This window comes from Oncorhynchus gorbuscha, unplaced genomic scaffold (genome assembly GCF_021184085.1).
Source record: "Oncorhynchus gorbuscha isolate QuinsamMale2020 ecotype Even-year unplaced genomic scaffold, OgorEven_v1.0 Un_scaffold_1126, whole genome shotgun sequence".
In the NCBI taxonomy this organism is placed as follows: Eukaryota; Metazoa; Chordata; class Actinopteri; order Salmoniformes; family Salmonidae; genus Oncorhynchus; species Oncorhynchus gorbuscha.
In genome coordinates, this window is record NW_025745998.1 from 67007 (window position 1) to 92162 (window position 25156).

Consider the following 25156-nt stretch of genomic DNA (forward strand, 5'->3'; position numbering starts at 1 on the left):
ATTCATACGAACCACAGTGACTGTGGCCAGCTATGGGAGGAGCCATTCTCAACAGGCATCCGCAGGACAGCTATGTGGTCCTTCTCTGAGGAGTGGCGAGAGTGGGTAGGATGTAGACCGAGTTAGTGTGTTTAGAACGTTGGCTCACTCTGTTGGGTGGACTGGGTGAGAGGAAGAACTGCATCTACACAATATTCTGTTTCTTTTTGACAAAAGACAATGAAAGCCATTGTCAAAGAAACCAAGAGTTGTGTCTGCAGATCAGGGTTGGGGTCAATTCCATCTTAATTCCAGGCAATTCAGAAGGTAAACCAAATTCCAATTTTCCTAACTGAAAAGCATTGAAGATAATTGGAATTTCAGTGTACTTCCAGAATTGACTGGAATTTAAATGGAATTGACCACAACCTGCAGCAGATACACACCATGTCTAAACAGCATTCTAGTGTACTACTGTCCTGCAAAGTAACCACGGATCTGGAAGTCCACTCCTCTTCTCCTTCATACAAGCTTCCCAATTGAAGTAAGAGGGCAAGTAAGAGATGATGCCTGCAGTCTAAGACTATCCACACATAGTAGCTTGTGGGCAACTCTACACATAGAGTAGCTGTGGACTCTGCCCTGGTTGGAGAACGCCTGTCTGGAACAGCATAATGGCCCATGAATTATTCACCACAGACTGGGAGTGGCAGCAGCCAGGACAGCGTGCTCTACAAATGGTTAACTACATGAATAGGACTCGTAACTGTTTATACACACAGGGCGTGTGCCGTTACGATCTGCATTTCCCAGGCCTGGGTTGCCAGTCTGTTTCTGCTTTAGCAATTGTTTAGCATGACAACAATAAAGGAAATGGCTGAAGCAGGAACTGGCAGTCAGATTGTAATTTTCCTAAGACTGAAGAACAACAGCAGTATGTCAATTTATGAAGCTATGGTTCTCTCCTCCTCAATAAGTCATTGCTAACAGAGGTTTGAGCTATCACATCACACTGTGGATGCATGTGTTCCCTAAAGGCACCGAATCAGACTCCCCTCCTAAATCCACCAATGGGATGTGGTGCCTGGCTGCCACTTAAAGAGGATGGGAGTAACAGTAATCCTGTAATCCCATTACTGTCACCCAAAAAGAGTGTGAATGAATGCGTATGTGTTTGTGCATGCGTGAGTGCGTGTGTGTGTGCGTGCGTGTGTGCGTGTGTCTAATTAATTGTCCGAGGGATTAATGGGAGACGAGAAAGGCAGAGGCAGAGAATATGATGGAAATACATTTGCACTGGGCTCCATGGAGATGCTATTTATGGACTGCTGTGTGCAAAATGGTAGGCATACCAATGATGTGAAATGCATGTATGTGGCTGTGTGGGTGGGTGGGTGGGTAATGTATGCGTGGATTCAGTGTGAGAGGGAGAGAGGAGAAACAGGAGTGAGATGGTGAATCTAAAACCACCTCCTCGCCCCTACCAAATCACTCCGTTGTCACGTGTTGCTCATGAAACTCTGAGAGTGACTTCCAGAGAGCGGCGAGGGGATCAATAAGCCCATCAACGCCAGGACAAACTCCTGACTTGAATGATGCAGTTCTTGTTACCCTTTTAAATAATAAAACAAGCATGAAATTCAAATGAACAAATCCACCCTGTCGTTTTACAAAATCTGAACCTCAGCAACAGTTAAACATTTAATTTGGGTGTTATTTCTTCTTTTACATGTATCAAGTTTCGACATTAGACAAACAAATGCATTGGGCACGTCTCTCCATTCCTTTATGTGAAATTGCGAGAACTCAAAAATAACGCAGTGCTTTACGGGATTGCACATTGCTATGGATCAGGCAGTGTTGCAGACTCAGTGGAAGTGCCTACCGGAGCCCCTACACACCCTCAATAGCTTTCACTCACTCAGCTTTGGGACACTAGTGCAAATGGCGGAGGTGCATGTGAACGCGAAGTGGAGGGTAAGAGGTCGATTTGGGATTCAGCCTGTGTGTCACGCCCTGGTCGAAGTATTTTGTGTTTATCTTTATGTATTGGGGCAGGCCAGGGTGTGGCATGGGGTTTTTGTAGTGTGGTGTGTTTTGTCTTGGGGTTTTGGTATGTAGTGGGATTGTAGCTAGTGGGGTGATCTAGCAGAGTCTATGGCTGTCTGGAGTGGTTCTCAATCAGAGTCAGGTGTTTATCGTTGTCCATATTTAGGCAGCCATATTCTTTGGTTGTTTTGTGGGTGATTGTCCTTAGTGTCTTTTTTCCTGTCGCTGTGTTAGTTGACACAAGTATAGGCTGTTTTCGGTTTTCATCACGTTTATTGTTTTGTAGTGTTTTTTTGTATTGATTCGTGTTACGTTTGTTTTGATTAAACATGGATCGCAATCTACACGCTGCAGTTTGGTCCGACTCTCCTTCACCACACCTAAAAAACCGTTACAGTGTGTGTGTGTGTGTGTGTGTGTGTGTGTGTGTGTGTGTGTGTGTGTGTGTGTGTGTGTGTGTGTGTGTGTGTGTGTGTGTGTGTGTGTGTGTGTGTGTGTGTGTGTGTGTGTGTGTGTGTGTGTGTGTGTGTGTGTGTGTGTGTGTAAACTTACTTTGGTCTGCATAGTTCTTGATCTTGAGCTCAAGCTGGCGGGAGTGGGACTCCATTCTGCCCACATAGTTCTGAAGGTCCTTCTTCTCCTGCTCCTGACTGTCCTCAAACTCCATGAACTTCTGCTCAGAGACACACAGAGAGAACCCTCAGTAACTCTCTCTCATCAGTAACATATACAGTCGTGGCCAAAAGTTTTGAGAATGACACAAATGTTCATTTTCACATAGTCTGCTGCCTCAGTTTGTATGATGGCAATTTGCATATACTCCAGAATGTTATGAAGAGTAATCAGATTAATTTCAATTAATTGCAAAGACCCTCTTTGCCATGCAAAGGAACTGAATCCCCAAAAACATGTCCACTGCATTTCAGTCCTGCCACAAAATTACCAGCTGACATCATGTCAGTGATTCTCTCATTAATACAGGTGTGAGTGTTGGCGAGGACAAGGCTGGAGATCACTGCTCATTGCTGGAGATCATGCTGATTGAGTTTGAATAACAGACTTGAAGCTTCAAAAGGAGGGTGGTGCTTGGAATCATTGATCTTCCTCTGTCAACCATGGTTACCTGCAAGGAAGCACGTGGCGTCATCATTGCTTTGCACAAAAAGGGCTTCACAGGCAAGGATATTGCTGCCAGTAAGATTGCAACTAAATCAACCATTTATCGGAAGCGCCAGGACCGTCTCCTAAAGTTGATTCAGCTGTGGGATCGGGGCACCACCAGTACAGAGCTTGCTCAGGAATGGCAACAGGCAGGTGTCTGTGAATCTGCACGCACAGTGAGGCAAAGACTTTTGGAGGATTACCTGGTGTCAAGAAGGGCAGCAAAGAAGCCACTTCTCTCCAGGAAAAACATTGGGGAAAGACTGATATTCTGCAAAAGGTACAGGGATTGGACTGCTGAGGACTGGGGAAAAGTCATTTTCTCTGATGAATCCACTTTCCAATTGTTTGGGGCATCCGAAAAAAAAGCTTGTCCGGAGAAGACAAGGTGAGTGCTACCATCAGTCCTGTGTCATGCCAACAGTAAAGTATCCTGAAACCATTCATGTGTGGGGTTGCTTCTCAGCCAAGGGAGTGGGCTCACTCACAATTTTGCCTAAGAACACGGCCATGAATAAAGAATGGTACCAACACATCCTCCGAGAGCAACTTCTCCCAACCATCCAGGAACAGTTTGGTGACAAACAATGCCTTTTCCAGCATGATGGAGCACCTTGCCATAAGACAAAAGTGATAACTAAGTGGCTCGGGGAACAAAACATCAATATTTTGGATCCATGGCCAGGAAACTCCCCAGACCTTAATCCCATTGAGAACTTGTGGTCAATCCTCAAGAGGCGGGTGGACAAACAAAAAATAAAAAATCTGACAAACTCCAGGCATTGATTATGCAAGAATGGGCTGCCATCAGTCAGAATGTGGCCCAGAAGTTAATTGACAGCATGCCAGGGCGTATTGCAGAGGTCTTGAAAAAGAAGGGTCAACATTGCAAATATTGACTCCTTGAATCAACTTCATGTAATTGTCAATAAAAGCCTTTGACACTTATGAAATGCTTGTAATTATACTTCAGTATTCCATAGTAACATCTGACAAAAATATCTAGACACTGAAGCAGCAAACTTCGTGGAAATTAATATTTGTGTCATTGGCCACAACTGTACACACACCACTCTCTCACACACACACACACACACACACACACACACACACACACACACACACACACACACACACACACACACACACACACACACACACACACACACACACACACACACACACACACACACACACACACACACACACACACACATTACATAATACAGTTTAAAAGAGACACTGCGAATATAGAGAGCAGAATTATTATTTGACCAAATACAGGACCACCCTGTACGTTATACAGAGGGGTACATGTGTAGCTCCTGCCACAACATAGTCTAGACTACACTCTAAGAAGCAGGGGTGTCTACTACTATGTTACATAGACAGACCAGGAAGTCTTCTGTTCACCCGGAAATGCAGGTCCCCTCCACTCCTACATCCTCCTGGTGTGTCAGAGGAGTGTGTCCTGGACAGAAATCCAGTGTGTGTGTGTGTGTGTGTGTGTGTGTGTGTGTGTGTGTGTGTGTGTGTGTGTGTGTGTGTGTGTGTGTGTGTGTGTGTGTGTGTGTGTGTGTGTGTGTGTGTGTGTGTGTGTGTGTGTGTGTGTGTGTGTGCTTTCACATCCTGCCAGCTGTAATACTTTACTCTAGCCTGCTCTTCAGTCCTCTCCTTTCTTCTTTTCTGTTTTCACATTTATAGATGCATTGAAATTAGAGCTGCCTTCAGTACATCAGATAATGATCTTTTTTCATCATTAAACAAAGCCATAACATTCTATAGAATACATTTCTACCTGTAACGTTCAAAACAGCTAGAAAAGCTGCAGCTAATCATCTGGCCACCATACTGTATTACCCAGGCCTTCTGTGCTCCTCTCCCCTAGAAGAAAAAACCAGGGAGCACAGAGCCGCTGGAAAACGTGTGGCAAGACTGCATTTGCCCCAGTACTTCAATCTGGTGTGAATGCAACGCCACTGAACACGTTTACCAGACAAATTCAATAGTTCACGTCATAGAAAAACATGTTGCAACAGAAAAGAAAGCAGGCATTTCTTATTGGGCAAGTTGACATAGTACCTCCCCCAATTTCAGCCTGTTTGCATGTTTAGTGAATAAAACCCTGTCCCTGGGATTTCATGTGATAACCCCCATGCTCGCTGTGACAGGTGGATTCACTTGTCAGTCACAGTGGTCTTCTAGCTACAGCCTACAGAGCCTAATTAACCACACCTCTCAACAACTATGTTTGGTTGCACCAGCATATCGTTTTTTGACTCTGCACTTGGTTTATTTCTTCGCTCACACTCCTCTCCAGTGTGGAATCCTGGAGAAATCTGACTTTGTGGTCGTGTTATCTAGTGGAAACTAGAGCTCGGCCGATTAATCGGAATGGCCGATTAATTAGGGCCGATTTCGGGTTTTCATAACAATCAATCATCCGCTTTTTTGGACACCGATCATGGCCGATTACATTGCACGAGGAGACCGTGTGGCAGGCTGACTACCTGTTATGCGAGTGCAGCAAGGAGCCAAGGTAAGGTGCTAGCTAGCATTAAACGTATCTTATAAAAAACAATCAATCTTAACATAATCACTAGTTAACTACACATAGTTGATAATATTACTAGTTTATCTAGCTTGTCCTGCGTTGCATATAATCGATGTGGTGCCTGTTAATTTATCATTGAATCACAGCCTACTTCGCCAAACGGGTGATTTAACAAGCGCATTTGCGAAAAAAGCTCTGTTGTTGCACCAATGTGTACCTAACCATAAACATCAACACCTTTCTTAAAATCAATACACAAGTATATATTTTTAAACCTGCAAATGAACACGCATTTTCATGGAAAACAAGGCATGTGTGAATAAAAGCAGTTAATAAAAGCAGTTTAGTCATCTAAAACTATCTAGAATGATTCAATCTATAGCTAGCTAGCTAACAAAACTACTAATGTTAGCTTTAGAGTAGCCTTGCTAGATAGCTAGCTAGCTAACATTAGCTAGCTAGGTTGATGCAATCATGTAGCCAGCAGCTAACATTATGATTTAGACTCACTGAATAAATGTGTTTGGCACAGGATAAAGAAGATGAAACAATCTGCTGCTGCTACCCAAGGACAATGGATACGGAAGTTCCTGGAAAGTTTGTTAGTCCAGTAATGTTCATTGGCATATTATTTTATTTGCACTGCTGGTGATTATTCACAAAGGTTTGTGTTGCAAATTTCACTGTCTTAAAAGTAAAAAACCTACAAATTCCGCCACAGAGCAGTCTTCAGACAATATGAACACACATTTGTCCAACCATAAAGAGTGAATTTATGGATTCTAGCACCACCATAACTTTCACAAATACAGAGACAGGCAGCCATCTTTTCGACGAGCTAGTGCATAGTGACACCTGGTAATGCAGGTTTGGTTAGAATAGAGTGCAACAGAATGAGTAACATTCAATAAAATCTACTTCATGAAAAGGGGTACATTATTTTCAATTAAAAGTAGTTTATTTAATAATTGAATATATGGATTTGACTGGCAATCAGTTCCTACAGTGAGCACTAGGGAACCAACCTATGCTGCGAAGGATGGACACAATAAAGAGGAAAGGAGAGAGGAGAGGATACATCTGAGGAATCACAGCATTGAACATTCCATACCCCCATGCTTCATAACACCCCTCATCGGGACTCTGGTTAATGCGGTTCAACAGTTAGGTTGCATCCCAAATGGCAACCTATTCCCTATGTAGTGCACCAAATGGGCCCTTAGGGCTCTGGTCAAAACTTGTGTACTATATAGGGAATAGGGTGCCATTTGGGACACGGACTGCCCTGTCATCATCTCCACTCTCCACTGCAGCACTTTAGTTATCTAATGTTGTTCTTCTGAACGAGGCCCCTTGGCCTACCCAGAGATACTTCTTGAACCGATGGTTAAAATTTCAAAATATGTTTTGGAGTACTACCAGTGTCAATTTGTGTCATCTGAAACATTGGTGTTTCATCGACCGTCTCATGTCCCAACAATGTGTTGCTGGAAGCAGTGCAGTGAGTCTAGGCAAGCAGAGTCTTGAAGGGTGAAATATGTTTTCACTGTCCATGGTCAAGAACATCTCAACTCAGGAAAAAAAAGAAACATCCTCTTACTGTCAACTGTGTTTATTTTCAGCAAACTTAACATGTGTAAATATTTGTATGAACATAACAAGACTCAACAACTGAGACATGAACTGAACACGTTCCACAGACATGTGACTAACAGAAATTGAATAACATGTCCCTGAACAAAGGGGGGGTCAAAATCAAAAGTAACAGTCAGTATCTGGTGTGGCCACTAGATGCATTAAGTACTGCAGTGCATCTCCTCCTCATGGACTGCACCAGATTTGCCAGTTCTTGCTGTGAGATGTTACCCCACTCTTCCACCAATGCACCTGCAAGTTCCCGGACATTTCTGGGGAGAATGGCCCTAGCCCTCACCCTCCGATCCAACAGGTCCCAGACGTGCTCAGTAGGATTGAGATCTGGGCTCTTCACTGGCCATGGCAGAACACTGACATTCCTGTCTTGCAGGAAATCACGCACAGTGGATGAGCAGTATGGCTGGTGGCATTGTCATGCTGGAGGGTCATGTTAGGATGAGCCTGCAGGAAGGGTACCACATGAGGGAGGATGTCTTTCCTGTAACGCACAGCGTTGAGATTGCCTGCAATGACAACAAGCTCAGTCCGATGATGCTGTGACACACCGCCCCAGACCATGACGGACCCTCCAACTCCAAATCGATCCCGCTCCAGAGTACAGGCCTCGGTGTAACGCTCTTTCCTTCAACGATAAATGCGAATCCAACCATCACCCCTGGTGAGACAAAACCGCGACTCGTCAGTGAAGAGCACTTTTTGCCAGTCCTGTCTGGTCCAGCGATGGTGGGTTTGTGCCCATAGTCGACACTGTTGCCGGTGATGTCTGGTGAGGACCTGCCTTACAACAGGACTACAAGACCTGTCCAGCCTCTCTCAGCCTATTGCGGACAGTCTGAGCACTGATGGAGGGATTGTGCGTTCCTGGTGTAACTCGGGCAGTTGTTGTTGCCATCCTGTACCTGTCCCGCAGGTGTGATGTTCGGATGTACCGATCCTGTGCAGGTGTTGTTACACGTGGTCTGCCACTGCGAGGACAATCAGCTGTCCATCCTGTCTCAGGCGTCTCACAGTACGGACATTGCAATTTATTGCCCTGGCCACATCTGCAGTCCTCATGCCTCCTTGCAGCATGCCTTAGGCACGTTCACGCAGATGAGCAGGGACCCTGGGCATCTTTCTTTTGGTGTTTTTCAGAGTCAGTAGAAAGGCATCTGTAGTGTCCTAAGTTTTCTTAACTGTGACCTTAATTGCCTACCGTCCGTAAGCTGGTAGTGTCTTAACGACCGTTCCAAGTATGGGAAACAGTGTTAAACCCTTAAAAATTAAGATCTGTGAAGTTATTTAGATTTTTATGAATTATCTTTGAAGGACAGGGTCCTGAAAAAGGGAAGATAATTTTTTTGCTGGGTTTATATGTGATGCATTGTGGGTAAATGGTGACTGACTAATTTACAAATAATAATGAGTAGGCCCAGTTACATACACTGCTCAAAAAAATTAAGGGAACACTTAAACAACATAATGTAACTCCAAGTCAATCACACTTCTGTGAAATAAAACTGTCCACTTAGGAAGCAACACTGATTGACAATAAATTGCACATGCTGTTGTGCAAATGGAATAGACAACAGGTGGAAATTATAGGCATTTAGCAAGACACCCCCAATAAAGGAGTGGTTCTGCAGGTGGAGACCACAGACCACTTCTCAGTTCCTATGCTTCCTGGCAGATGTTTTGGTCACTTTTGAATGCTGGCGGTGCTTTCACTCTAGTGGTAGCATGAGACGGAGTCTACAACCCACACAAGTGGCTCAGGTAGTGCAGCTCATCCAGGATGGAACATCAATGCGAGCTGTGGCAAGAAGGTTTGCTGTGTCTGTCAGCGTAGTGTCCAGAGCATGGAGGCGGCCAGTACCAGGAGACAGGCCAGTACATCAGGAGATGTGGAGAAGGCCGTAGGAGGGCAACAACCCAGCAGCAGGACCGCTACCTCCGCCTTTGTGCAAGGAGGAGCAGGAGGAGCACTGCCAGAGCCCTGCAAAATGACCTCCAGCTGGCCACAAATGTGCATGTGTCTGCTCAAACGGTCAGAAACAGACTCCATGAGGGTGGTATGAGGGCCCGGCGTCCACAGGTGGGGGTTGTGCTTACAGCCCAACACCGTGCAGGACGTTTGGCATTTGCCAGAGAACACCAAGATTGGCAAATTCGCCACGGGCGCCCTATGCTCTTCACAGATGAAAGCAGGTTCACACTGAGCACATGTGACAGACGTGACAGTCTGGAGACGCCGTGGAGAACGTTCTGCTGTCTGCAACATCTTCCAGCATGACCGGTTTGGCGGTGGGTCAGTCATGGTGTGGGGTGGCATTTCTTTGGGGGGCCGCACAGCCCTCCATGTGCTCGCCAGAGGTAGCCTGACTGCTATTAGGTACCGAGATGAGATCCTCAGACCCCTTGTGAGACCATATGCTGGTGCGGTTGGCCCTGGGTTCCTCCTAATGCAAGACAATGCTAGACCTCATGTGGCTGGAGTGTGTCAGCAGTTCCTGCAAGAGGAAGGCATTGATACTATGGACTGGCCCGCCCGTTCCCCAGACCTGAATCCAACTGAGCACATCTGTGACATCATGTCTCGCTCCATCCACCAATGCCACGTTGCACCACAGACTGTCCAGGAGTTGGCGGCTGCTTTAGTTTAGGTCTGGGAGGAGATCCCTCAGGAGACCATCCACCACCTCATCAGGAACATGCCCAGGCGTTGTAGGGAGGTCATACAGGCACGTGGAGGCCACACACACTACTGAGCCCCATTTTGAGTTGTTTTAAGGACATTACATCAAAGTTGGATCAGCCTGTAGTGTGGTTTTCCACTTTAATTTTGAGTGTGACTCCAAATCCAGACCTCCATGGGTTGATACATTTCATTTCCATTGATAATTTTTGTGTGATTTTGTTGTCAGCACATTCAAACTATGTAAAGAAAAAAGTATTTAATAAGAATATTTCATTCATTCAGATCCTGGATGTGTTATTTTAGTGTTCCCTTTATTGTTTTGAGCAGTGTATGTTGATTTGTAGATGAGTCAGCCTTGGCTGTGTCTTTGCTTCACTAGGCTGGACAACCATGATAATAACAACATTGTCAGACAACAACAGAAGGTTAGTGGTTTTATAAGTTACACATAAAAAACTGTTACAAAGTCTACTGTGTATAGTGTTAAATGTAACCCTGCCTTACATAAAGCTTACAGAATTAATAGCAGAAGAGCATCATTAATCAGATGACATAAAATATATACTTTCTACATTGAAACCTGTCTGTATTTTTTTTTTAAGTCCACTGCTTAACATTGTGTGTGTATGTGTGTGTGTAGAGTGTAATTCATATTTAAAGTCATTGTAACCATTCTTTGCATAACGCTCAGCCCTGCTATAGTAGTCCACTAAACTACAGAGTATGTTGTCCATCGAAGTGGTTGTCTCTGGCTGTTTTGATATTATATTCAGAATGAATAACAACAAGGTTTGTGATAGTTTGAGTCACCTCAGGTCAAGATGGTTTTCAATTCAAATGAGCAGACAATTAAAAGCACAGGTCTATAGTCATAACACAGATGAAAAGGGAAGCTATGTATAATAAGAATATGTTGTCATAGCCTATGAATAGGACCCAGAGTTTTACCTGACCAGGTCATGGTCAGGAAAAACTCCATGCCCCAGAAAAGACACCACTTTTGAACCAATGGTGCCACCTCTGAGGGGGCGGCCATTGTTTGCATCCATGTAGATTCATCATGATTCAAAACATTGGTTAAGGATGAGGTATTACCTGCCACATGTCTGTAAAGTGCCAGTTTATAACCACACCTTAGGGATGAATGTCGAACTGGAGTGAAATATACTTACGCTCACTCACATTTCTATAAACAGTCAAACAGTGTATGATTTGTACAAAGGGAACTGTGTGATAAACTACTATATCATGGAGACTTTACTCCTCATAGTGGTGAGAAGATGCACACAGCTGAACACCCTTCTTTATTTTTCCAGGTTTGTGTTTCCGATTTGAGCGATCTGTTAAATAACGACAACAGATTCAATGCGTGGCAAAGGGGCCTATAAAAGCTGAAGAACACACATCTCAGCCTGATGAAAACCTAAGGGTGGAAACGTTGTGATAATAACATCACTTAGGAACATGAGCAGCAATGTGGCGTTTTCCTTTTTATATTTCAGAGTGGCCCTATAAGACATTAGGGGAACAGATGTTGCTCTTTATTTTCTCTTGGATAAAATTCAAGAGGGTTTGACAAACCATTCCCTTGGAATTTCCGGCGCCGACAGAGATGGCCGCCTCGCTTCGCGTTCCTAGGAAACTATGCAGTTTTTTGTTTTTTTACGTGTTATTTCTTACATTAGTACTCCAGGTCATCTTAGGTTTCATTACATACAGTCGAGAAGAACTACTGAATATAAGATCAGCGTCAACTCACCATCAGTGCGACCAAGAATATGTTTTCCGCGACGCGGATCCTGTGTTCTGCCTTACAAACAGGACAACGGAATGGATCGCATGCAGCGACCCAAGAAAACGACTCCAAAAAGAGGGAAACGTAGCGGTCTTCTGGTCAGACTCCGAACAAGGGCACATTGCGCACCACTCCCCAGCATTCTTCTTGCAAATGTCCAGTCTCTTGACAACAAGGTTGACGAAATCCGAGCAAGGGTAGCATTCCAGAGGGACATCAGAGACTGCAACGTTCTCTGCTTCACGGAAACATGGCTCACTGGGAAGACGCTATCCGATGCGGTGCAGCCAACGGGTTTCTCCACGCATCGCGCCGACAGAAACAAACATCTTTCTGGTAAGAAGAGTGGCGGGGGCGTATGCCACATGACTAACGAGACATGGTGTGATGAAGGAAACACACAGGAACTCAAATCCTTCTGTTCACCTGATTTAGAATTCCTCACAATCAAATGTAGACCGCATTATCTTCCAAGAGAATTCTCTTCGGTTATAATCACAGCCGTATATATCCCCCCCAAGCAGACACATCGATGGCTCTGAACGAACTTTATTTAACTCTTTGCAAACTGGAAACCATTTATCCGGAGGCTGCATTCATTGTAGCTGGGGATTTTAACAAAGCTAATCTGAAAACAAGACTCCCTAAATTTTATCAGCATATCGATTGCGCAACCAGGGGTGGTAAAACCCTGGATCATTGTTACTCTAACTTCCGCGACGCATATAAGGCCCTGCCCCGCCCCCCTTTCGGAAAAGCTGACCACGACTCCATTTTGTTGATCCCTGCCTACAGGCAGAAACTAAAACAAGAGGCTCCCACGCTGAGGTCTGTCCAACGCTCGTCAGACCAAGCTGACTCCACACTCCAAGACTGCTTCCATCACGTGGACTGGGATATGTTTCGTATTGCGTCAGATAAAAATATTGACGAATACGCTGATTCGGTGTGCGAGTTCATTAGAACGTGCGTCGAAGATGTCGTTCCCATAGCAACGATAAAAACATTCCCTAACCAGAAACCGTGGATTGATGGCAGCGTGAAACTGAAAGCGCGAACCACTGCTTTTAATCAGGGCAAGGTGTCTGGCAACATGACTGAATACAAACAGTGCAGCTATTCCCTCCGCAAGGCTATTAAACAAGCTAAGCGTCAGTACAGAGACAAAGTGGAATCTCAATTCAACGGCTCAGACACAAGAGGCATGTGGCAGGGTCTACAGTCAATCACGGACTACAAGAAGAAACCCAGCCCAGTCACGGACCAGGATGTCTTGCTCCCAGGCAGACTAAATAACTTTTTTGCCCGCTTTGAGGAAAATACAGTGCCACAGTGCCACTGACACGGCCTGCAATGAAAACATGCGGTCTCTCCTTCACTGCAGCCGAGGTGAGTAAGACATTTAAACGTGTTAACCCTCGCAAGGCTGCAGGCCCAGACGGCATCCCCAGCCGCGCCCTCAGAGCATGCGCAGACCAATCAATCCCTATACCAGTTTGCTGTTCCCACATGCTTCAAGAGGCCACCATTGTTCCTGTTCCCAAGAAAGCTAAGGTAACTGAGCTAAACGACTACCGCCCCGTAGCACTCACTTCCGTCATCATGAAGTGCTTTGAGAGACTAGTCAAGGACCATATCACCTCCACCCTACCTGACACCCTAGACCCACTCCAATTTGCTTACCGCCCAAATAGGTCCACAGACGATGCAATCTCAACCACACTGCACACTGCCCTAACCCACCTGGACAAGAGGAATACCTATGTGAGAATGCTGTTCATCGACTACAGCTCGGCATTCAACACCATAGTACCCTCCAAGCTCGTCATCAAGCTCGAGACCCTGGGTCTCGACCCAGCCCTGTGCATCCGGGTACTGGACTTCCTGACGGGCCGCTCCCAGGTGGTGAGGGTAGGCAACAACATCTCCTCCCCGCTGATCCTCAACACGGGGGCCCTACAAGGGTGCGTTCTGAGCCCTCTCCTGTACTCCCTGTTCACCCACGACTGCGTGGCCATGCACGCCTCCAACTCAATCATCAAGTTTGCGGACGACACAACAGTGGTAGGCTTGATTACCAACAACGACGAGACGGCCTACAGGGAGGAGGTGAGGGCCCTCGGAGTGTGGTGTCAGGAAAATAACCTCACACTCAATGTCAACAAAACTAAGGAGATGATTGTGGACTTCAGGAAACAGCAGAGGGAACACCCCCCTATCCACATCGATGGAACAGTAGTGGAGAGGGTAGCAAGTTTTAAGTTCCTCGGCATACACATCACAGACAAACTGAATTGGTCCACTCACACTGACAGCGTCGTGAAGAAGGCGCAGCAGCGCCTCTTCAACCTCAGGAGGCTGAAGAAATTCGGCTTGTCACCAAAAGCACTCACAAACTTCTACAGATGCACAATCAAGAGCATCCTGTCGGGCTGTATCACCGCCTGGTACGGCAACTGCTCCGCCCTCAACCGTAAGGCTCTACAGAGGGTAGTGAGGTCTGCACAACGCACTACCGGGGGCAAACTACCTGCCCTCCAGGACACCTACACCACCCGATGTTACAGGAAGGCCATAAAGATCATCAAGGACAACAACCACCCGAACCACTGCCTGTTCACCCCGCTATCATCCAGAAGGCGAGGTCAGTACAGGTGCATCAAAGCTGGGACCGAGAGACTGAAAAACAGCTTCTATCTCAAGGCCATCAGACTGTTAAACAGCCATCACTAACATTGAGTGGCTGCTGCCAACACACTGTCATTGACACTGACCCAACTCCAGCCACTCTAATAATGGGAATTGATGGGAAATGATGTAAATATATCACTAGCCACTTTAAACAATGCTATATATAATGTTACTTACCCTACATTATTCATCTCATATGCATACGTATATACTGTACTCTACATCATCGACTGCATCCTTATGTAATACATGTATCACTAGCCACTTTAACTATGCCACTTTGTTTACTTTGTCTACATACTCATCTCATATGTATATACTGTACTCGATACCATCTACTGTATGCTGCTCTGTACCATCACTCATTCATATATCCTTATGTACATATTCTTTATCCCCTTACACTGTGTATAAGACAGTAGTTTTGCAATTGTTAGTTAGATTACTTGTTGGTTATCACTGCATTGTCGGAACTAGAAGCACAAGCATTTCGCTACACTCACATTAACATCTGCTAACCATGTGTATGTGACAAATAAAATTTGATTTGATTTGAGGTCAATATTGAGTAAAATGTGGAAGGTTTATGGTGCAACACCAGGCCCAAGAGTACTAATAGAAGCCAAGGCACAGGGAAGTTTCTCCCTCTCAGTGAGCCCTGGCCATCACAAAGGATCACATGACCTGGAAATTATAACCCACACAGCCAACAATACGAAAACCTCGGTCCCCACCCCCCTCCTCATCTGCATCTTTTCTGGGGAACACAAGGCTTCCTGGGATGAAGAAACCCAAGGCGGGCTGGAGGAGTGTGTCTCACTGTTTCTGTGTCACAGCCTGGACAGAGCGGAGAAGCCTAAAACAGCACTACATGCTGAGTTTGCTCCAATGGGACAACAGAAAGACAAACGGTCCGAGTCACATCCAACTCTCCCTCACTAAGACTCACGGCCAGGCAGCAAGAGGTTCAACAAACACACACATGGACACAAACCAAAACACACACAGAAATAGGTCAAACCAGACTGGGCAGTGCTGCAAGTGAAGCCCCGCAGTCTTGAAGTTGTCTGTAACCACTGATCAAAGCTCAGTTCAGTCATTTTGACCCCAAATGGCTGTGGTAAAAGGCTGAGCTGATCCTAGGTCTGCTGTAGGGGCAAGGCAACCTTTAGTTCTATGGTGATCGTTCTCCCCACTGAGGTAGGGTCATGACTCTGTGTATGGGCCTGGACAGATGCTAAGTTCCTCTTCTATTCCTGATGCCTATTTTTTTAACCTTTACTAGAGGGAGGAGCTTAATATGTTACCTTTACTAGAAGAGCTTAATATGTTACCTTTACTAGAAGAGCTTAATATGTTACCTTTACTAGAGGGAGGAGCTTAATATGTTACCTTTACTAGAGGAGCTTAATATGTTACCTTTACTAGAGGAGCTTAATATGTTACATTTACTAGAGGGAGGAGCTTAATATGTTACCTTTACTAGAGGAGCTTAATATGTTACATTTACTAGAGGGAGGAGCTTAATATGTTACCTTTACTAGAGGAGCTTAATATGTTACCTTTACTAGAGGAGCTTAATATGATACCTTTCCTAGAGGGAGGAGCTTAATATGTTACCTTTACTAGAGGGAGGAGCTTAATATGTTACATTTACTAGAGGGAGGAGCTTAATATGTTACCTTTCCTAGAGGGAGGAGCTTCATATGTTACCTTTACTAGAGGAGCTTAATATGTTACCTTTACTAGAGGAGCTTAATATGATACCTTTCCTAGAGGGAGGAGCTTAATATGTTACCTTTACTAGAAGAGCTTAATATGTTACCTTTACTAGAGAAGCTTAATATGTTACCTTTACTAGAGGAGCTTAATATGTTACATTTACTAGAGGGAAGAGCTTAATATGTTACCTTTACTAGAGAAGCTTAATATGTTACCTTTACTAGAGGAGCTTAATATGTTACATTTACTAGAGGGAGGAGCTTAATATGTTACCTTTACTAGAGGAGCTTAATATGTTACCTTTACTAGAGGAGCTTAATATGTTACCTTTACTAGAGGAGCTTAATATGTTACATTTACTAGAGGGAGGAGCTTAATATGTTACCTTTACTAGAGGAGCTTAATATGTTACCTTTACTAGAGGAGCTTAATATGTTACCTTTACTAGAGGAGCTTAATATGATACCTTTACTAGAGGGAGGAGCAAAATATGTTACCTTTACTAGAGGAGCTTAATATGATACCTTTACTAGAGGAGCTTAATATGTTACATTTACTAGAGGGAGGAGCTTAATATGTTACCTTTACTAGAGGAGCTTAATATGTTACCTTTACTAGAGGAGCTTAATATGTTACATTTACTAGAGGGAGGAGCTTAATATGTTACCTTTACTAGAGGAGCTTAATATGTTACATTTACTAGAGGGAGGAGCTTAATATGTTACCTTTACTAGAGGAGCTTAATATGTTACCTTTACTAGAGGAGCTTAATATGATACCTTTACTAGAGGAGCTTAATATGATACCTTTACTAGAGGAGCTTAATATGATACCTTTACTAGAGGAGCTTAATATGTTACCTTTACTAGAGGAGATTAATATGATACCTTTACTAGAGGAGCTTAATATGTTACATTTACTAGAGGGAGGAGCTTAATATGTTACCTTTACTAGAGGAGCTTAATATGTTACATTTACTAGAGGGAGGAGCTTAATATGTTACATTTACTAGAGAGGAGCTTAATATGTTACCTTTACTAGAGGAGCTTAATATGTTACATTTACTAGAGGAGCTTAATATGTTACATTTACTAGAGGGAGGAGCTTAATATGTTACCTTTACTAGAGGAGCTTAATATGTTACCTTTACTAGAGGAGCTTAATATGTTACATTTACTAGAGGAGCTTAATATGTTACATTTACTTAATATGATACCTTTACTAGAGGAGCTTAATATGTTACCTTTACTAGAGGAGCTTAATATGATACCTTTACTAGAGGAGCTTAATATGTTACCTTTACTAGAGGAGCTTAATATGATACCTTTACTAGAGGGAGGAGCTTAATATGTTACCTTTACTAGAGGAGCTTAATATGTTACCTTTACTAGAGGAGCTTAATATGTTACCTTTACTAGAGGAGCTTAATATGTTACATTTACTAGAGGGAGGAGCTTAATATGTTACCTTTACTAGAGGAGCTTAATATGTTACCTTTACTAGAGGAGCTTAATATGTTACCTTTACTAGAGGAGCTTAATATGTTACATTTACTAGAGGGAGGAGCTTAATATGTTACCTTTACTAGAGGAGCTTAATATGTTACCTTTACTAGAGGAGCTTAATATGTTACCTTTACTAGAGGAGCTTAATATGATACCTTTACTAGAGGGAGGAGCTTAATATGTTACCTTTACTAGAGGAGCTTAATATGATACCTTTACTAGAGGAGCTTAATATGTTACATTTACTAGAGGGAGGAGCTTAATATGTTACCTTTACTAGAGGAGCTTAATATGTTACCTTTACTAGAGGAGCTTAATATGATACCTTTACTAGAGGAGCTTAATATGTTACATTTACTAGAGGGAGGAGCTTAATATGTTACCTTTACTAGAGGAGCTTAATATGTTACCTTTACTAGAGGAGCTTAATATGTTACATTTACTAGAGGGAGGAGCTTAATATGTTACCTTTACTAGAGGAGCTTAATATGTTACATTTACTAGAGGAGCTTAATATGATACCTTTACTAGAGGAGCTTAATATGTTACATTTACTAGAGGAGCTTAATATGATACCTTTACTAGAGGAGCTTAATATGTTACCTTTACTAGAGGAGCTTAATATGATACCTTTACTAGAGGAGCTTAATATGTTACCTTTACTAGAGGAGCTTAATATGATACCTTTACTAGAGGGAGGAGCTTAATATGTTACCTTTACTAGAGGAGCTTAATATGTTACCTTTACTAGAGGAGCTTAATATGTTACCTTTACTAGAGGAGCTTAATATGTTACATTTACTAGAGGGAGGAGCTTAATATGTTACCTTTACTAGAGGAGCTTAATATGTTACCTTTACTAGAGGAGCTTAATATGTTACCTTTACTAGAGGAGCTTAATATGTTACATTTACTAGAGGGAGGAGCTTAATATGTTACCTTTACTAGAGGAGCTTAATATGTTACCTTTACTAGAGGAGCTTAATATGTTACCTTTACTAGAGGAGCTTAATATGATACCTTTACTAGAGGGAGGAGCTTAATATGTTACCTTTACTAGAGGAGCTTAATATGATACCTTTACTAGAGGAGCTTAATATGTTACATTTACTAGAGGGAGGAGCTTAATATGTTACCTTTACTAGAGGAGCTTAATATGTTACCTTTACTAGAGGAGCTTAATATGATACCTTTACTAGAGGAGCTTAATATGATACCTTTACTAGAGGAGCTTAATATGATACCTTTACTAGAGGAGCTTAATATGTTACCTTTACTAGAGGAGCTTAATATGATACATTTACTAGAGGGAGGAGCTTAATATGTTACCTTTACTAGAGGAGCTTAATATGTTACCTTTAGAGGAGCTTAATATGTTACCTTTACTAGAGGAGCTTAATATGTTACATTTACTAGAGGGAGGAGCTTAATATGTTACCTTTACTAGAGGAGCTTAATATGTTACCTTTACTAGAGGAGCTTAATATGTTACCTTTACTAGAGGAGCTTAATATGATACCTTTACTAGAGGGAGGAGCTTAATATGTTACCTTTACTAGAGGAGCTTAATATGATACCTTTACTAGAGGAGCTTAATATGTTACATTTACTAGAGGGAGGAGCTTAATATGTTACCTTTACTAGAGGAGCTTAATATGTTACCTTTACTAGAGGAGCTTAATATGATACCTTTACTAGAGGAGCTTAATATGTTACATTTACTAGAGGGAGGAGCTTAATATGTTACCTTTACTAGAGGAGCTTAATATGTTACCTTTACTAGAGGAGCTTAATATGTTACATTTACTAGAGGGAGGAGCTTAATATGTTACCTTTACTAGAGGAGCTTAATATGTTACATTTACTAGAGGAGCTTAATATGATACCTTTACTAGAGGAGCTTAATATGTTACATTTACTAGAGGAGCTTAATATGATACCTTTACTAGAGGAGCTTAATATGTTACCTTTACTAGAGGAGCTTAATATGATACCTTTACTAGAGGAGCTTAATATGTTACCTTTACTAGAGGAGCTTAATATGATACCTTTACTAGAGGGAGGAGCTTAATATGTTACCTTTACTAGAGGAGCTTAATATGTTACCTTTACTAGAGGAGCTTAATATGTTACCTTTACTAGAGGAGCTTAATATGTTACATTTACTAGAGGGAGGAGCTTAATATGTTACCTTTACTAGAGGAGCTTAATATGTTACCTTTACTAGAGGAGCTTAATATGTTACCTTTACTAGAGGAGCTTAATATGTTACATTTACTAGAGGGAGGAGCTTAATATGTTACCTTTACTAGAGGAGCTTAATATGTTACCTTTACTAGAGGAGCTTAATATGTTACCTTTACTAGAGGAGCTTAATATGATACCTTTACTAGAGGGAGGAGCTTAATATGTTACCTTTACTAGAGGAGCTTAATATGATACCTTTACTAGAGGAGCTTAATATGTTACATTTACTAGAGGGAGGAGCTTAATATGTTACCTTTACTAGAGGAGCTTAATATGTTACCTTTACTAGAGGAGCTTAATATGATACCTTTACTAGAGGAGCTTAATATGATACCTTTACTAGAGGAGCTTAATATGATACCTTTACTAGAGGAGCTTAATATGTTACCTTTACTAGAGGAGCTTAATATGATACCTTTACTAGAGGAGCTTAATATGTTACATTTACTAGAGGGAGGAGCTTAATATGTTACCTTTACTAGAGGAGCTTAATATGTTACCTTTACTAGAGGAGCTTAATATGTTACATTTACTAGAGGGAGGAGCTTAATATGTTACCTTTACTAGAGGAGCTTAATATGTTACATTTACTAGAGGAGCTTAATATGATACCTTTACTAGAGGAGCTTAATATGTTACATTTACTAGAGGAGCTTAATATGATACCTTTACTAGAGGAGCTTAATATGTTACCTTTACTAGAGGAGCTTAATATGTTACATTTACTAGAGGGAGGAGCTTAATATGTTACCTTTACTAGAGGAGCTTAATATGTTACCTTTACTAGAGGAGCTTAATATGTTACCTTTACTAGAGGAGCTTAATATGATACCTTTACTAGAGGGAGGAGCTTAATATGTTACCTTTACTAGAGGAGCTTAATATGATACCTTTCCTAGAGGGAGGAGCTTAATATGTTACCTTTACTAGAGGAGCTTAATATGTTACATTTACTAGAGGGAGGAGCTTAATATGTTACCTTTACTAGAGGAGCTTAATATGTTACCTTTACTAGAGGAGCTTAATATGATACCTTTACTAGAGGAGCTTAATATGATACCTTTACTAGAGGACCTTAATATGATACCTTTACTAGAGGAGCTTAATATGTTACATTTACTAGAGGGAGGAGCTTAATATGTTACCTTTACTAGAGGAGCTTAATATGTTACATTTACTAGAGGAGCTTAATATGATACCTTTACTAGAGGAGCTTAATATGTTACATTTACTAGAGGAGCTTAATATGATACCTTTACTAGAGGAGCTTAATATGTTACCTTTACTAGAGGAGCTTAATATGTTACATTTACTAGAGGGAGGAGCTTAATATGTTACCTTTACTAGAGGAGCTTAATATGTTACCTTTACTAGAGGAGCTTAATATGTTACCTTTACTAGAGGAGCTTAATATGATACCTTTACTAGAGGGAGGAGCTTAATATGTTACCTTTACTAGAGGAGCTTAATATGATACCTTTCCTAGAGGGAGGAGCTTAATATGTTACCTTTACTAGAGGAGCTTAATATGTTACATTTACTAGAGGGAGGAGCTTAATATGTTACCTTTACTAGAAGAGCTTAATATGTTACATTTACTAGAGGAGCTTAATATGATACCTTTACTAGAGGAGCTTAATATGTTACCTTTACTAGAGGAGCTTAATATGATACCTTTACTAGAGGAGCTTAATATGTTACCTTTACTAGAGGAGCTTAATATGATACCTTTACTAGAGGAGGAGCTTAATATGTTACCTTTACTAGAGGAGCTTAATATGTTACATTTACTAGAGGAGCTTAATATGTTACCTTTACTAGAGGAGCTTAATATGTTACATTTACTAGAGGGAGGAGCTTAATATGTTACCTTTACTAGAGGAGCTTAATATGTTACCTTTACTAGAGGAGCTTAATATGTTACCTTTACTAGAGGAGCTTAATATGTTACCTTTACTAGAGGAGCTTAATATGATACCTTTACTAGAGGGAGGAGCTTAATATGTTACCTTTACTAGAGGAGCTTAATATGATACCTTTACTAGAGGAGCTTAATATGTTACATTTACTAGAGGGAGGAGCTTAATATGTTACCTTTACTAGAGGAGCTTAATATGTTACCTTTACTAGAGGAGCTTAATATGTTACATTTACTAGAGGGAGGAGCTTAATATGTTACCTTTACTAGAGGAGCTTAATATGTTACATTTACTAGAGGGAGGAGCTTAATATGTTACCTTTACTAGAGGAGCTTAATATGTTACCTTTACTAGAGGAGCTTAATATGATACCTTTACTAGAGGAGCTTAATATGATACCTTTACTAGAGGAGCTTAATATGATACCTTTACTAGAGGAGCTTAATATGTTACCTTTACTAGAGGAGCTTAATATGATACCTTTACTAGAGGAGCTTAATATGTTACATTTACTAGAGGGAGGAGCTTAATATGTTACCTTTACTAGAGGAGCTTAATATGTTACCTTTACTAGAGGAGCTTAATATGTTACATTTACTAGAGGGAGGAGCTTAATATGTTACCTTTACTAGAGGAGCTTAATATGTTACATTTACTAGAGGAGCTTAATATGATACCTTTACTAGAGGAGCTTAATATGTTACATTTACTAGAGGAGCTTAATATGATACCTTTACTAGAGGAGCTTAATATGTTACCTTTACTAGAGGAGCTTAATATGTTACATTTACTAGAGGGAGGAGCTTAATATGTTACCTTTACTAGAGGAGCTTAATATGTTACCTTTACTAGAGGAGCATAATATGTTACCTTTACTAGAGGAGCTTAATATGATACCTTTACTAGAGGGAGGAGCTTAATATGTTACCTTTACTAGAGGAGCTTAATATGATACCTTTCCTAGAGGGAGGAGCTTAATATGTTACCTTTACTAGAGGAGCTTAATATGATACCTTTCCTAGAGGGAGGAGCTTAATATGTTACCTTTACTAGAAGAGCTTAATATGTTACCTTTACTAGAGGAGCTTAATATGTTACCTTTACTAGAGGAGCTTAATATGTTACCTTTACTAGAGGAGCTTAATATGTTACATTTACTAGAGGGAGGAGCTTAATATGTTACCTTTACTAGAGGAGCTTAATATGTTACCTTTACTAGAGGAGCTTAATATGTTACATTTACTAGAGGGAGGAGCTTAATATGTTACCTTTACTAGAGGAGCTTAATATGTTACCTTTACTAGAGGAGCTTAATATGTTACCTTTACTAGAGGAGCTTAATATGTTACCTTTACTAGAGGGAGGAGCTTAATATGTTACCTTTACTAGAGGAGCTTAATATGTTACATTTACTAGAGGGAGGAGCTTAATATGTTACCTTTACTAGAGGAGCTTAATATGTTACCTTTACTAGAGGAGCTTAATATGTTACCTTTACTAGAGGAGCTTAATATGTTACCTTTACTAGAGGGAGGAGCTTAATATGTTACCTTTACTAGAGGAGCTTAATATGTTACATTTACTAGAGGGAGGAGCTTAATATGTTACCTTTACTAGAGGAGCTTAATATGTTACCTTTACTAGAGGAGCTTAATATGTTACCTTTACTAGAGGAGCTTAATATGTTACCTTTACTAGAGGAGCTTAATATGTTACCTTTACTAGAGGAGCTTAATATGTTACCTTTACTAGAGGGAGGAGCTTAATATGTTACCTTTACTAGAGCGAGGAGCTTAATATGTTACCTTTACTAGAGCGAGGAGCTTAATATGTTACCTTTACTAGAGCGAGGAGCTTAATATGTTACCTTTACTAGAGCGAGGAGCTTAATATGTTACCTTTACTAGAGGGAGGAGCTTAATATGTTACCTTTACTAGAGGGAGGAGCTTAATATGTTACATTTACTAGAGGGAGGAGCTTAATATGTTACCTTTACTAGAGGGAGGAGCTTAATATGTTACATTTACTAGAGGGAGGAGCTTAATATGTTACCTTTACTAGAGGGAGGAGCTTAATATGTTACATTTACAAGAGGGAGGAGCTTAATATGTTACCTTTACTAGAGGGAGGAGCTTAATATGTTACATTTACTAGAGGGAGGAGCTTAATATGTTACCTTTACTAGAGGGAGGAGCTTAATATGTTACCTTTACTAGAGGGAGGAGCTTAATATGTTACCTTTACTAGAGGGAGGAGCTTAATATGTTACCTTTACTAGAGGGAGGAGCTTAATATGTTACCTTTACTAGAGGGAGGAGCTTAATATGTTACCTTTACTAGAGGAACTTAAGATGCATATCCAAAGCAGTTGAAACATTGCAGACTGATGGATGGAACTTTATTCTCACAGTATTATACACTCCAAATTATTTTTATTTATTTACATATTTGAGTAGTAATGTCATGATTACTCAAGTAACAACTCATTCAGGATGATACAGTGAGAAAAGGTGTAACTACAGAAATAGCATGAAAGCCCTTCATACTGCAAGTGCCAGTAAAACCCAGTTCTGTTTTATCTCCCCTCTTCTCCTCTTCTTCACTCTTGTCCTGTCCTCTTAATTCTGTTCTGTCCTTTCTCACCTCATCCTCTCCTCCTCTCTCCATCCGATGAGCAGTCTTGATAAATTGCTGAGTCACTAAACCTGCTGCTTCTGAAGCAGAATACAGCATCTTCTCTATGTGTGTGTGTGTGTGTGTGTGTGTGTGTGTGTGTGTGTGTGTGTGTGTGTGTGTGTGTGTGTGTGTGTGTGTGTGTGTGTGTGTGTGTGTGTGTGTGTGTGTGTGTGTGTGTGTGTGTGTGTGTGTGTGTCCAATGTACCTTGCCCGATTAGGAATGTTTGTCTCTATAATATGAGGCCTAATTCACTTCTCATAAATGTAAATGTGTAACTACTCATTCATAAACAGTTTCAAGGGCTTTTCCTAGACTACAATAGGTAATTGCGGCCCACTTATGGACGCTGTATAATAGCCTGACTGTATTTGTCTATACTCTTGTCTGATTACTGATGCTTTAGTTTAGAGCAGTGGTCACCAACGGATTCAAAATCACTTTGAGTCAAAATGCAATCCGAGATCTACCGCTCAGATTTTTTTGTTAATGTTAAGCAATTAAAAACAGTTCTGTAACAATGAGG

General features: G+C 41.5%; 1 pseudogene; it reads right to left on the minus strand.

The window, feature by feature from the left end:
* LOC124021472 overlaps nt 1-25156 on the minus strand; it is a 77164-nt pseudogene that overhangs the window by 48436 nt on the left and 3572 nt on the right.